We start from the raw sequence: 15,212 nt of genomic DNA, 5'->3' as shown, positions 1-15,212 counted from the left end.
GTTGTTATCCGTGTACACGGTGAACCGGGAAGAAGCGAGGTAATGCTTAAAGCGCTCGGTGACTGCCCATACTACGGCCAGGAACTCTAACTTAAATGAGCTGTAATTCTCGGGGTTCCTTTCGGTGGGTCGCAGTTTTCGGCTGGCGTAGGCGATTACTCGTTCCTTCCCCTGCTGGATCTGGGACAGTACGGCTCCTAGCCCGATGTTACTGGCGTCGGTGTAGAGGATAAAGGGCTGGCTATAATCCGGGTACGCCAGGATTTCGTCCCCCGTGAGGGCCATCTTCAGCTGGCGGAAGGACTCTTCTTCCAGCTCCTCCCATTTAAAGGGCGGCTTCTGGTTCTTGGCCTTCCGGGACTGGCCTATCAGGAGGTCCTGCATAGGTGCTGCCTTTTTGGTGAAACCGGGAATAAACCTTCGGTAGTAGCCTACCAACCCGAGGAACTGCCGCACTTCTTTTACGCTGGAGGGGCTTGGCCATTCCTTAATTGCGGTGATCTTATCAGGGTCGGGAGCCACTCCGTCAGCGCTCACCACGTGTCCCAGGTACTGCACCTTTGGTTTCAGGAGGTGACACTTGGAGGGTTTCACCTTTAGGCCGTAACTTGTCAGAGCTTCGAACACTTCCGCCAGGTGTTTCAGGTGGTCCTCATACGTCTTGGAATATACGATGACATCGTCCAGGTACAACAGGACCGTCTCGAAGTTTCTGTGGCCCAGACAACACTCCATTAGTCGTTGGAAGGTTCCCGGTGCGTTGCAGAGTCCGAACGGCATGCAGGTGAACTCGCTAAGTCCCATCGGGGTGGTGAATGCGGTCTTCTCCCGGTCCGCCTCTGCTACAGGAACCTGCCAGTACCCGCTAGTGAGATCCAAGGTAGAGAAGAAGTTAGCAGATCTTAAAGCAGCCAATGACTCCTCTATCCTTGGTAAGGGGTACGCATCCTTGTGTGTGATACGATTGATTTTCCGGTAATCTACACACATCCTCATGGTGTTGTCTTTCTTTCGGACTAAGACTAGTGGAGCTGCCCAGGGGCTACAGCTATCCCTGATCACCCCAGCCTCCTTCATGTCTCTAAGCATCCCCTTGGCGTGTTGGTAGTGGGCAGGGGGTACGGGTCGATACCTCTCTTTTATAGGAGGATGGTCTCCCGTGGGGATGTGGTGTTCTACCCCCTTGACTCGCCCGAAGTCTAATGGGTGTTTACTGAACACTCTCTCGTACTCCTGAACCACCCGATAGACTCCTTGTTTCTGGTGTGCGGGAGTGGAGTCAGTACCCAGATGTAGTTGCTGACACCAGTCCTCCATGTTTTTCTTAGAGCCGTTACCTTCCTCCGGGTGAGATGGAGGCAAGGGTTCCACAGATTGTATAGAATTTTGGTTAATGGTATATAATTTGGCTAGCGTGGCATACCGGGGCAGGTACACTTCCCTCTCCCCGATATTTATTATGCGAACGGGCACCCTCCCATGGCGTACATCAACCACCCCCCGTGCTGTCAAAATGGTGGGCCTACTGTCCGAGTAAACTGGTTCTACCATTGCCTGGTAATCTCTACCTCTCAGACCAATAGCTGCCCGGCACCAAATCATCATTTCACTTTTTGGGGGCATGGCAATAGGAAAAGGGTCACACATTCTTACGCTACCAATCTCACCGCCGGAGAGTTCCACCTGTTGCCGTCGCATCAGTGCCCGGATCTCTTTCTGGAGCACCCGCTGCTCGCCGGAGCTGGCGTTCTTGGCAACCTGCTGTAAAAGGAAAATCACCTCTGCAAGACAATTTTCAATTACATTAGTTCCTAGAGTTATTTTTGGGTGACTCTCGTGTTTGTCAATATCTACAATGATCAGTCCCTGTGCTGCCAGTTCGACTCTACCGATTTTGATGGTCACCTCTTTACATCCGATCTGTGGCACGGGCTGGCCATTGCTGGCGATGATACTCAAGTCGTCGTCAGGGTAGCGGGTAATATCCGACTCATTCCAGTACTGCTTAAAGAGCACATACGGGATGGTGGTGACCTGTGACCCGGTGTCCAGTAGGGCACTCATGGGAATGCCATCTAGTACCACAGGCAAGACTGGACGTCCTCCCACATATCTGTCGTGCCAGTTCGATGGGCCTGGTGATCTTTTTCCTGGGGGTTGGCCCTCTACCCCAGGTTGTGCCCGTTTAAAGAACAGTACCTTGCCATATGTCCAGGTTGATTGCAGCGGCGGCAGATGGGTCGTCCGTCCTCGCTGTATCGGTCACTGGGTCTTCCTCTGGCCGGTGGGGTCCTCCTTGGTCGACGCCACGGGATGTCCTCCGGTCCGGATGCCAGCTGGATCTTCCCTGGGGTGGAAACCTGTAAAGACTGCACAGTTCGGGTTAGCGCAGCAACGCTCTTAGCTAGCTCTTGGACCTGATGGTGTAGGTCTGGAGCCGGGTCATTGTCCAAAGCCTGCGCATCAGCTCCCACAGGCCCTGCCGACAAGGGCGCCGCCTCCTGGTGGTAAGTGATAGCTGGGCGCCTGTGGGTCACAACGCCACCCGGTGCCGGTTCTCGGAGCACCCGGATGGCTCTGTCCTTGAACTGTGCAAAGCCCAGATGGGGATCCTGTAAGGCCATCGCCCGCAACTGGGTTCGGTGGGCATTACAATATAGTCCCTCTATAAATTGTTCGGTCAACAGCCTGTCCTCGTTTCCCACTCCATCAGGGTCGGTCTGCTTAATGGCCCTCAGGGCCTCTTGTAGGTTTAGTGCATAGTCCCTTATACTCTCATGCGCTCGCTGCTTGCACCCGTAGAATCTAAGCTTAATCTCGGCTGAGGTGCGGGTATCAAAGGTGTCCTTCAGCCGGGTTAGTATCCCTGCGACAGTCTTCCTCCCAGGTGGCCAGGATTTTACTTCCCTTTTGGCTGCCCCGGTTAGTTGGGCCACCAGGATGCTCACTTTTTGCTCTTCTGTGAGGGGGTACACCTGGAAGAGGCTATCCAGCTTTTCTCTAAAGTCATGCAGGGTATGTGACTCCCCTGAGTACTGGGGTAGCCAAGCTTCTCCCGGGATATAGGGCATGGTGAAGGGCATAACTGCAGCAGCGGTGGCGCTGGCGGGGGTTGAGGCAATGAAGCTCTCCTCCGCATCCGACATCTTCCTCCCCCCTAGTGGACCGTGGCCTACCTTGCGATGATCCTGTTCCGTAGGCCGCGGCTCCGCAGTAGATCGTCAGGGTTGAGGACCTTCCGTCGCGCTCCGGTGACGTCGGCGTCTGCTGGGCTCCTTCCAGGACTTTACGCAACGTCCGGACGTGAGGCGGGGCTTCAGTTCTCGCGCGCTTTCGGAGTCCACGCCCCTCTTCTTCCCGCGCGGCGTCCTCAAGATGGCGTCCAACGGCGGGAAAACTCCACGGATGGCGGGAAGAAGGCTGAAGATGGCGCCGGATGGCGGAAATCTTCACAGATGGCGGGAAGAAGGCTGAAAATGGCGCCGGATGGCGGGAATCTTCACCGATGGCGGGAAAACTTCACGGATGGTAAGTTTTAAAAGTCTCTTTTTCAGGCACGCAGTACCCGGTGGTTGCGGGCACGAAATCCTGCCGACTACGCCAAAGTTGACGCGCCCCTGGGCCTGTGTCGCGCTGCGTTGCGCACGCGGGAGCTTACCCGGAACCGGATCTCTTGAGGGTTGTAGTCTCGTGGCGGTGACCCGGTCCGTGCCCAGGGAGTCAAACTGAGCGGCGATGTAACAGCGGTAGATGTAGGACGACTACGCCACCCGTTGAATGCAGCTATGGAGCTGCCGCTGCAGGACAGTCCGCTGAGGCCGGTGGATGGATGGTGCAGCGTAGATGGTATAACCCCCAACGGGAGGGGTATGGCCTCAGGGCAGCAGATGTGGAAGATGGGGGTAGCAGGAACCACTCAGAGACGGTGCGGTGTAATTCAGGGTCTTTACTGGTAACAACGATAGACCCTCCCGGAGTACTTGCTAGTGAACGGGGCCTGGTCAGTCCTTGAGCAGATGGGATCTCCCCTGGCCAGGCGGAGTTGTAGGCCTCCCAAACTGACTTTACTCTTCTGGCTACCTTGCTAGAAGTGGATATAAGTAGCCCACGTCCCTGAGTGTACCGTGTGGTGCTCACCCGTATGGCCGGTGACTCGGGGCCTTCTAATGGCTTCCGCTCCACGATGGCGGTGCTGGTCCCACGCGTGTGACCGTGCCTTCGGGTTTCTGGGCCTGAGGACCTGAAATCCCCTGCCGGTCGGCTTCTGCTGCTGGGTAAGAGTTAGTCCCCACAGCCTCGGACGCCGGGTCCGGTAAGAAAGCTTCTCAGTCAGGGCGAGCTCTGCAGCTGCCAGCCCCTGACTCGTAGTAGTATTGCTTCTGCTGTTTCTTGTCTCTACTCTCCTTGACTGCTAACCCTGCTTCAGCCCCGGGTTTATATAGGGGAAGTTCTTCCCCTCCCAAGACTGGGCAGGAGGTGTGGCATGCACAGGATCCCTGACCAAAGGACCTCCCACCTGCTCTCAGACATAACATTACATTACTGTGGAAACCAGACCCCTGGGGTTCCACAGAAGCATCTCTGACACCCAGGTCACTGCCTAAAAGTGTGCCCATCAGAAGTGATCCTTTCCACATCAGAAGATGCAGACTTGCAACTATTCCCATGCAAGTACTGGTCCCAGGGCAGTGTTCAATTGTACCTCCCCCATTCCTGGCAATGCAAGCGCAAGTATGCAGCCTGACACCCACCCACCCCCAGGCTGCAATACCATACTGCTAGGTTCCTTGCACTTGAAATGGGGCCTTTTAGTTTGGAGGAGGCCAAAGCTGGCCACTACCTCATGGCTGCTTTGGCAGCGAGGTATCCATACTCAGTCCCCAGCTGCCCGGCGGCCGGGTGTCCACACATGGTCCACAGCCGCCTGGGGGCGGTCGGGTGTCCATACTCAGTCCCCAGCCACCTGAGGGCGGCTGGGTGTCCATAAACGGTCCCCAGCCGCCACTATTTCTCTTTGAAACTTCCCCCACACTTTTCTTAGCCTGGCCTGCTTTAAGGCAGCATTGGATGAGCCCACCAGAGAACCAGACTCCTCCGGTGGGCCCTGGCTTCTCCATCAGAGGAGTTGAGAGTGCCAAGGTGAGGAGCAAGATGATGATGATAGAAGTTAGCGTCTGCTTTGTTTTCTTGGAATGCAAGCGCATGTATGTAGTAGCGGCTAGGCCTGAGGTGGTCAGCGTTTTGGCGCATATCCTACCTCCTCCGAGGATTGCTGGATGTTGTCCTGCTACTATTTCAGTTCTATGACTCCCATTAAAACAAAGCTTCAGGTGATGAATGATGGATGAGGTGGTGGCAAAGGAGAAAGAGCAGGAGGAACAGGTACCATTCACATCAATATAAGGCCAGTCAACTACACATGTCTTGTAGGATATGTTTCTGTACCAAAAGGAGCGGTTCGCATACACAGTTATAGGGCATGCAGTGAGTGCAATGCCTACCAAAAATTTCGAGGCACTCCAATGCCCCTTGGAAGTGACATGGAGGTCAGAGGGCCTTAACTAAACCGTTTTTTCCATTTACAGCAACTGGGTCTCCTGTGCACTGTTGGCCTAAACAGTGAATGGAAGGCTTTCCCAAAATTATGAGGAACAGCAATGCCCCTTGAAATAGACGTGGATTACAGCATGCTAAAAACCTTTTACCCATTATTGGGGAGTGGGTCTCCTTTAGTGTTCGCCTATGCATTGAAAAGCAAAAGCTGACTAAAATTAGGAGGAAATGCAATGCCCGTTGGAAGAATGGTGGAGGTCGCCGTGGAATAAAAAGCCAATATCAATGCCCCTTGGAAAAGTGTTTGAGGTCGCAGTAGCTTAACAAAACGGTTTTAATGCCCCTTGGAAGAGACGTGGAGGTCGCAGTAGCTTAACAAGACGGTTTTAATGCTCCTTGGAAGAGATGTGGAGGTCGCAGTAGCTTAAGAAGACGGTTTTAATGCCCCTCGGAAGAGACGTGGAGGTCGCTGTAGCTTAACAAGACGGTTTTAATGCCCCTTGGAAGAGATGTGGAGGTCGCAGTAGCTTAACAAGACGGTTTTAATGCCCCTTGGAAGAGTGGTGGAGGTCGTAGTGGAATAAAAAGACAATATTAATGCCCCTGGGAAAATTTGTGGAGGTCGCAGTAGCTTAACAAGACGGTTTTAATGCCCCTTGGAAGAGACATGGAGGTGGTAGTGGAATAAAAAGACAATATTAATGCCCCTGGGAAAAGTGGTGGAGGTCGTAGTAGCTTAACAAGACGGTTTTAATGTCCCTTGGAAGAGACATGGCGGTCGCAGTAGCTTAACAAGACGGTTTTAATGCCCCTTAGAAAAGTGGTGGAGGACGCAGTGGAATAAAAAGACAATATCAATGCCCATGGGAAAAGTGGTGGAGGTCGCAGTAGCTTAACAAGACGGTTTTAATGCCCGATGGAAGAGACGTGAAGGTCGCAGTGGAATAAAAAGACACTATCAATGCCCCTGGGAAAAGTGTTGGAGGTCGCAGTAGCTAAACAAGACGGTTTTAATGCCTCTTGGAAGAGACGTGGAGGTCGCAGTAGCTTAACAATAAGATTTTAATGCCCCTTGGAATAGTGATGGAGGTCGCAGTAGCTTAACATGACTGCTTTAATGCCCCTTGGAAGAGATGTGGAGGTCGCAGTACCTTAACAAGACGGTTTTAATGCCCCTTGGAAAAGTGGTGGAGGTCACAGTAGCTTAACAAGACGGTTTTAATGCCCCTTGGAAACGTGGTGGAGGTCGTAGTGGAATAAAAAGACAATATCAATGCCCCTGGGAAAAGTGGTGGAGGTCGCAGTAGCTTAACAAGACTGTTTTAATGCCCCTTGGAAGAGACGTGGAGGTCGCAGTGGAATAAAAAGGCAATATCAATGCCCCTGGAAAAAGTGGTGGAGGTCGCAGTAGCTTAACAAGACTGTTTTAATGCCCCTTTGAAGAGACATAGAGGTTGCAGTAGCTTAACAAGACGGTTTTAATGCCCCTTGGAAAAGTGGTGGAGGTTGCAGTAGCTTAACTAGATGGTTTTAATGCTCCTTGGAAGAGACGTGGAGGTCGCAGTAGCTTAACAAGACGGTTTTAATGCTCCTTGGAAGAGACGTGGAGGTCGCAGTAGCTTAACAAGATGGTTTTAATGCCCCTTGGAAGAGACGTGGAGGTCGCAGTGGAATAAAAAGACAATATCAATGCCCCTGGAAAAAGTTGTGGAGGTCGCAGTAGCTTAACAAGACGGTTTTCATTCCCCTTGCAAGAGTCGTGGAGGTCGCAGTGGAATAAAAAGACAATATCAATGCCCCTGGGAAAAGTGTTTGAGGTCGCAGTAGCTTAACAAGAGGGTTTTGATGCCCCTTGGAAAAGTGGTGGAGGTCGCAGTAGCTTAACAAGACAGTTTTAATGCCCCTTGGAAGAGTGGTGGAGGTCTTATATTCTAGGTTCTTCAAAATAGCCACATTTTGCTTTGATGACTGCTTTGCACACTCTTGGCATTCTCTTGATCAGCTTCAAGAGGTAGTCACCGGAAATGGTTTTCACTTCACAGGTGTGCCCTGTCAGGTTTAATAAGTGGGATTTCTTGCCTTATAAATGGGGTTGGGACCATCAGTTGTGTTGTGCAGAAGTCTGGTGGATACACAGCTCATAGTCCTACCGAATAGGCTGTTAGAATTTGTATTATGGCAAGAAAAAAGCAGCTAAGTAAAGAAAAACGAGTGGCCATCATTACTTTAAGAAATGAAGGTCAGTCAGTCCGAAAAATTGGGCAAACTTTGAATGTGTCCCCAAGTGCAGTTGCAAAAACCATCAAGCGCTACAAAGAAACTGGCTCACATGAGGACCGCCCCAGGAAAGGAAGACCAAGAGTCACCTCTGCTTCTGAGGATAAGTTTATCCGAGTCACCAGCCTCAGAAATCGCAGGTTAACAGCAGCTCAGATTAGAGACCAGGTCAATGCCACACAGAGTTCTAGCAGGAGACACATCTCTACAACAACTGTTAAGAGGAGACTTTGTGCAGCAGGCCTTCATGGTAAAATAGCTGCTAGGAAACCACTGCTAAGGACAGGCAACAAACAGAAGAGACTTGTTTGGGCTAAAGAACACAAGGAATGGACATTAGACCAGTGGAAATCTGTACTTTGGTCTGATGAGTCCAAATCTGAGATCTTTGGTTCCAATCACCGTGTCTTTGTGCGACGCAGAAAAGGTGAACGGATGGACTCTACATGCCTGGTTCCCACCGTGAAGCCTGGAGGAGGAGGTGTGATGGTGTGGGGGTGCTTTGCTGTTGGGGATTTATTCAAAATTGAAGGCATACTGAACCAGCATGGCTACCACAGCATCTTGCAGCGGCATGATATTCCATCCGGTTTGCGTTTATTTGGATCATCATTTTTTTTTCAACAGGACAATGACCCCAAACACACCTCCAGGCTGTATAAGGGCTATTTGACCAAGGAGAATGATGGGGTGCTAAGCCAGATGACCTGGCCTCCACAGTCACCAGACCTGAACCCAATCGAGATGGTTTGGGGTGAGCTGGACCGCAGAGTGAAGGCAAAAGGGCCAACAAGTGCTAAGCATCTCTGGGAACTCCTTCAAGATTGTTGGAAGACCATTTCCGGTGACTACCTCTTGAAGCTCATCAAGAGAATGCCAAGAGTGTGCAAAGCAGTCATCAAAGCAAAAGGTGGCTACTTTGAAGAACCTAGAATATAAGACATATTTTCAGTTGTTTCACACTTTTTTGTTAAGTATATAATTCCACATGTGTTAATTCATAGTTTTGATGCCTTCAGTGTGAATGTACAATTTTCATAGTCATGAAAATACAGAAAAATCTTTAAATGAGAAGGTGTGTCCAAACTTTTGGTCTGTACTGTATATTCTCATGCAAGAAGGGTTTTAAGGATGATTTTACATATAAACACACACCCCCCTCGCTTGTTTGTATGGTCATTTCTGAACAGACTATAGCCCTGTAAATTAACTGCCCAGTCATGGCTCTCGTCCAGCCATGTCTCAGATATCCCCACCATGTCATAATTATTTTCCAGCAAAATTAATTCCAATTCCTCCATTTTGTTGGTGACGCTTCTGGCATTAGTGTACATGCATTTTATGTATCTCTCTGCACCTCTATTCCTTGTTACTATATTGACAGTTCTAACCCCACCCCCAATTTCTTTATTTGTGCCCAGGTCACTATCTGCACTATCTTCCCCACTTATAAAATGAATATCCTCCCCCCCAATCCTTAGTTTAAACACTCCTCCAACCTTCTAGCCATTTTCTCCCCCAGCACAGCTGCACCCCCCCCATTGAGGTGCAGCCTGTCCCTAGCGTAGAACCTGTAGCCAACTGAGAAGTCGGCCCAGTTCTTCAGAAACCCAAACCCCTCCTTCCTACACCAATTCCTGAGCAACTTATTTATATCCCTAATCTCCTGTTGCCTCTCTGGCGTGGCACGTGGTACAGGCAGTATTTCAGAGAATACCACCTTGGAGGTCCCTGCTTTAAGCTTGCAGCCTAATTCCCTGAAATCATCTTTAAGGACCTTCCACCTACCTGTAACTTTGTCATTTGTGCCAATGTGCACCATGACCGCTGGGTCCTCATTAGCCCCTCCCAGTAATCTGTCAACCTGATCAGCGATGTGCCGGACTCGAGCACCAGGTAGGAAGTACACTGGTCGACAATCCCTGTCTTTGTGACAAATTGCCCTATCTAATCCCCTAATAACTGAGTCCCCCACTACCAGCACCTGCCTTGCCTGCCCTGCTCTCCTATTTCCCCCCTTACTGGCGCTGACACTTCTCCGGCTTTCAGAGGACATGCCTTGCTGCAACAGTGCTACCCCTGTACTGACACCGCCCTCATCTGCCAACTTTGCAAACTTATTGGGGTGTGCCAGATCAGGACTAGCCTCCCTGGCACTCTTCCCTCTACCCCCTTCTAACTGTCACCCAGCTAGCTACCTCACTGTCCTGCAGCTCCCTACTACCACCCTCTCCCACATCTACCCCAGTGAGCGGCTGCTCAGGGAGCAGCAGACTCCTTTCCATATTGTCAATGGATCTCAGTGGTGCCAGCTGCTCATTTAGATCCAGTACCTGGGCTTCCAAAGGCACAACGTGGACACATCTCGCACAGCAGTATGCACCCACAACCGGCTGTTCAAGGATTGCATACATGTGGCAAGATGTACACTGGATAGCATTGTCAATAATGGAGCTCATTTCCTAAAGGGGATTGCACTAGACAGAAATGTTAAGTGAAAAGAAATGTAAAGAATTAATAAAATATAGATAGCAATTCAGTCCAAATTCCTCCCTTCCAAACTCCCTGAATCCAAAGTCACTGAATCACAAGTCACACACTTCCATTTGCACTTACGCTCCGGTCACACTCAGCTCGTTCACACTCGCTAAGGAAGAAGATTTAAGGAGTTTTTTTTTTCCCTTTAGCAGCAATCCAGCCTACAGCTCAATGCACTTCCAAAGGACTGAATGCCCCAACCAGCTGCCCCTTATAAACCCTTCACCCTTAATTAACTCCTTGTGAGTATAGCTACACCTCAGGATTTAAGTGCAATGTAGTTAACCCTTAAACACACAGGTAGTAAAATAAGAGACTGTAAAACTGTAGAGAGAAAATAGGTTTTAAAAAGCCCAATAAAATTAAACAGGTAGAAAAGCACTCAGTGTTCACAATTCAGCAACTCACAGCAATTCACACAGGTATTTTCTGCAGGATTCCCAATTACCTATTCACTGAATCACAAGTCACATACTTACTTCCGTTTGCACTTACGCTCCGGTCACACTCAGCTCGTTCACACGCTCTCGTGGGAGGGAGCAATGATGGAGGAGGTGGGGAGAGCAATGATGGGAATGGGGGAGAGCAATGATGGAGGAGGTGGGGGAGAGCAATGATGGGGAATTATTTGGACGCTATATGCTGTTAATATCTGGTCTGGTCATGGTGTGGTGGTATTTCTCCCTTGTATGTGGTATTATTCGGTCACTATGTGGTGGTAATATGTGGTCTGGTCACGGGTATCACTGTTCTTCTGATATTAATTAGAAGATTCTTTATTTCCATCAGTGATTAAATACTTGGAATAAGATGCGCTTACAGGGGTTCTCCGAGGAAAACAAGTAATCACCTCTCCACAGGATAAGTAATAAATTATTGATTAGTAGGGAACTGATTGCTGGAACCTGCACCGATTGGTAGAATGTGGAGCTTTTATCCCCATTAGACTGGAGCTCATGTGCGACTTGACCACTGATCCATTCATTCCCTGAGTGGCTGTTCTTGTTTTTTTCTGGAAGCCACAAAGAGAATGAATGAGGCTGCGGTCAGATGTCCCACCTGCCGCTGCATTTTAAAATGGGGATAATTAAGTGTCCTGTCAGGGACAAAATGTCCCCATTCTTCGAATCAGGGCGTTTTCCAATGTTCGAACCCAAACGATCAATAAGTTATCACTGGTGTTGAGCGAGCACTAAAATGCTCGGGTGCTCGAAGCTCGGGCCGAGCTCACCGTGATACTCGGGTGCTCGACCCGAGCAATGGGCCCAATGTTAGTCTATGGGAGACCAGAGCATTTTTGTGGCGGCACCTCTGGAAGTCTGTAGAAAGCCTAAAAAGTGCCCAAAACGATAGTCACAGTGCTCAAAAGACATGGGGACAGCATGGACATCGCCCCAGGAAGCATTTCTGACCCCCAGGTCACTGCTGTCAACAACGTGGTCTGAGGTATTAAGTCACTTTAGCGGGCTCACAATAAAATGTTCAAAAACGAAACTGAAACGGTTTTCCTGTGAAATATGTTAAGGAACATCCTTATCAGGGTAAAGACTTGTGTATAAGGTAAAATAAATAACCAAAAACAAAAATACTCCTCCACACCTTGGGCTATGTTCACAAGTAGCATTTTTTATGCGTTTTTGCACTTTTGTATTGCTTCCAACCGTGACAAATGCATTCACCGGGAAATGTCATTTTAACATTTTACAATCTTATCTGGCCATGTGCTGTGTGACACATGCAAACAGTGCTAAAAAGACATGAGAACAGCATGGGGAAGGCCCCTGGAAGCATCTCTGACACCCAGGTCACTGCCTAAAAGTGTGCCCATCAGAAGTGATCCTTTCCACATCAGAAGATGCAGACTTGCAACTATTCCCGTGCAAGTACTGGTCCCAGGGCAGTGTTCAATTGTACCTCCCCCATTCCTGGCAATGCAAGCGCAAGTATGCAGCCTGACACCCACCCACCCCCAGGCTGCAATACCATACTGCTAGGTTCCTTGCACTTGAAATGGGGCCTTTTAGTTTGGAGGAGGCCAAAGCTGGCCACTACCTCATGGCTGCTTTGGCAGCGAGGTATCCATACTCAGTCCCCAGCTGCCCGGCGGCCGGGTGTCCACACATGGTCCACAGCCGCCTGGGGGCGGTCGGGTGTCCATACTCAGTCCCCAGCCACCTGAGGGCGGCTGGGTGTCCATAAACGGTCCCCAGCCGCCACTATTTCTCTTTGAAACTTCCCCCACACTTTTCTTAGCCTGGCCTGCTTTAAGGCAGCATTGGATGAGCCCACCAGAGAACCAGACTCCTCCGGTGGGCCCTGGCTTCTCCATCAGAGGAGTTGAGAGTGCCAAGGTGAGGAGCAAGATGATGATGATAGAAGTTAGCGTCTGCTTTGTTTTCTTGGAATGCAAGCGCATGTATGTAGTAGCGGCTAGGCCTGAGGTGGTCAGCGTTTTGGCGCATATCCTACCTCCTCCGAGGATTGCTGGATGTTGTCCTGCTACTATTTCAGTTCTATGACTCCCATTAAAACAAAGCTTCAGGTGATGAATGATGGATGAGGTGGTGGCAAAGGAGAAAGAGCAGGAGGAACAGGTACCATTCACATCAATATAAGGCCAGTCAACTACACATGTCTTGTAGGATATGTTTCTGTACCAAAAGGAGCGGTTCGCATACACAGTTATAGGGCATGCAGTGAGTGCAATGCCTACCAAAAATTTCGAGGCACTCCAATGCCCCTTGGAAGTGACATGGAGGTCAGAGGGCCTTAACTAAACCGTTTTTTCCATTTATAGCAACTGGGTCTCCTGTGCACTGTTGGCCTAAACAGTGAATGGAAGGCTTTCCCAAAATTATGAGGAACAGCAATGCCCCTTGAAATAGACGTGGATTACAGCATGCTAAAAACCTTTTACCCATTATTGGGGAGTGGGTCTCCTCTAGTGTTCGCCTATGCATTGAAAAGCAAAAGCTGACTAAAATTAGGAGGAAATGCAATGCCCGTTGGAAGAATGGTGGAGGTCGCCGTGGAATAAAAAGCCAATATCAATGCCCCTTGGAAAAGTGTTTGAGGTCGCAGTAGCTTAACAAAACGGTTTTAATGCCCCTTGGAAGAGACGTGGAAGTCGCAGTAGCTTAACAAGACGGTATTAATGCCCCTTGGAAGAGACGTGGAGGTTGCAGTAGCTTAACAAGACGGTTTTAATGCCCCTTGGAAGAATGGTGGAGGTCGCAGTAGCTTAACATGACAGTTTTAATGCCCCTTGGAAAAGTGGTGGAGGTCGCAGTAGCTTAACAAGACGGTTTTAATGCCCCTTGGAAGAGACGTGGAGGTCGCAGTAGCTTAACAAGACGGTTTTAATGCTCCTTGGAAGAGATGTGGAGGTCGCAGTAGCTTAACAAGACGGTTTTAATGCCCCTCGGAAGAGACGTGGAGGTCGCTGTAGCTTAACAAGACGGTTTTAATGCCCCTTGGAAGAGATGTGGAGGTCGCAGTAGCTTAACAAGACGGTTTTAATGCCCCTTGGAAGAGTGGTGGAGGTCGTAGTGGAATAAAAAGACAATATTAATGCCCCTGGGAAAATTTGTGGAGGTCGCAGTAGCTTAACAAGACGGTTTTAATGCCCCTTGGAAGAGACATGGAGGTGGTAGTGGAATAAAAAGACAATATTAATGCCCCTGGGAAAAGTGGTGGAGGTCGTAGTAGCTTAACAAGACGGTTTTAATGTCCCTTGGAAGAGACATGGCGGTCGCAGTAGCTTAACAAGACGGTTTTAATGCCCCTTAGAAAAGTGGTGGAGGACGCAGTGGAATAAAAAGACAATATCAATGCCCATGGGAAAAGTGGTGGAGGTCGCAGTAGCTTAACAAGACGGTTTTAATGCCCGTTGGAAGAGACGTGAAGGTCGCAGTGGAATAAAAAGACACTATCAATGCCCCTGGGAAAAGTGTTGGAGGTCGCAGTAGCTAAACAAGACGGTTTTAATGCCTCTTGGAAGAGACGTGGAGGTCGCAGTAGCTTATCAATAAGATTTTAATGCCCCTTGGAATAGTGATGGAGGTCGCAGTAGCTTAACATGACTGCTTTAATGCCCCTTGGAAGAGATGTGGAGGTCGCAGTACCTTAACAAGACGGTTTTAATGCCCCTTGGAAAAGTGGTGGAGGTCACAGTAGCTTAACAAGACGGTTTTAATGCCCCTTGGAAACGTGGTGGAGGTCGTAGTGGAATAAAAAGACAATATCAATGCCCCTGGGAAAAGTGGTGGAGGTCGCAGTAGCTTAACAAGACTGTTTTAATGCCCTTGGAAGAGACGTGGAGGTCGCAGTGGAATAAAAAGGCAATATCAATGCCCCTGGAAAAAGTGGTGGAGGTCGCAGTAGCTTAACAAGACTGTTTTAATGCCCCTTTGAAGAGACATAGAGGTTGCAGTAGCTTAACAAGACGGTTTTAATGCCCCTTGGAAAAGTGGTGGAGGTTGCAGTAGCTTAACTAGATGGTTTTAATGCTCCTTGGAAGAGACGTGGAGGTCGCAGTAGCTTAACAAGACGGTTTTAATGCTCCTTGGAAGAGACGTGGAGGTCGCAGTAGCTTAACAAGATGGTTTTAATGCCCCTTGGAAGAGACGTGGAGGTCGCAGTGGAATAAAAAGACAATATCAATGCCCCTGGAAAAAGTTGTGGAGGTCGCAGTAGCTTAACAAGACGGTTTTCATTCCCCTTGCAAGAGTCGTGGAGGTCGCAGTGGAATAAAAAGACAATATCAATGCCCCTGGGAAAAGTGTTTGAGGTCGCAGTAGCTTAACAAGACGGTTTTGATGCCCCTTTGAAAAGTGGTGGAGGTC

This window comes from Phyllobates terribilis, unplaced genomic scaffold (genome assembly GCF_046119375.1).
Source record: "Phyllobates terribilis strain yellow unplaced genomic scaffold, ASM4611937v1 Scaffold_9__5_contigs__length_417890890, whole genome shotgun sequence".
NCBI classification, from domain to species: domain Eukaryota; kingdom Metazoa; phylum Chordata; class Amphibia; order Anura; family Dendrobatidae; genus Phyllobates; species Phyllobates terribilis.
The sequence above is the reverse complement of the archived record's forward strand: the minus strand, read 5'-3'. Positions refer to the sequence as shown.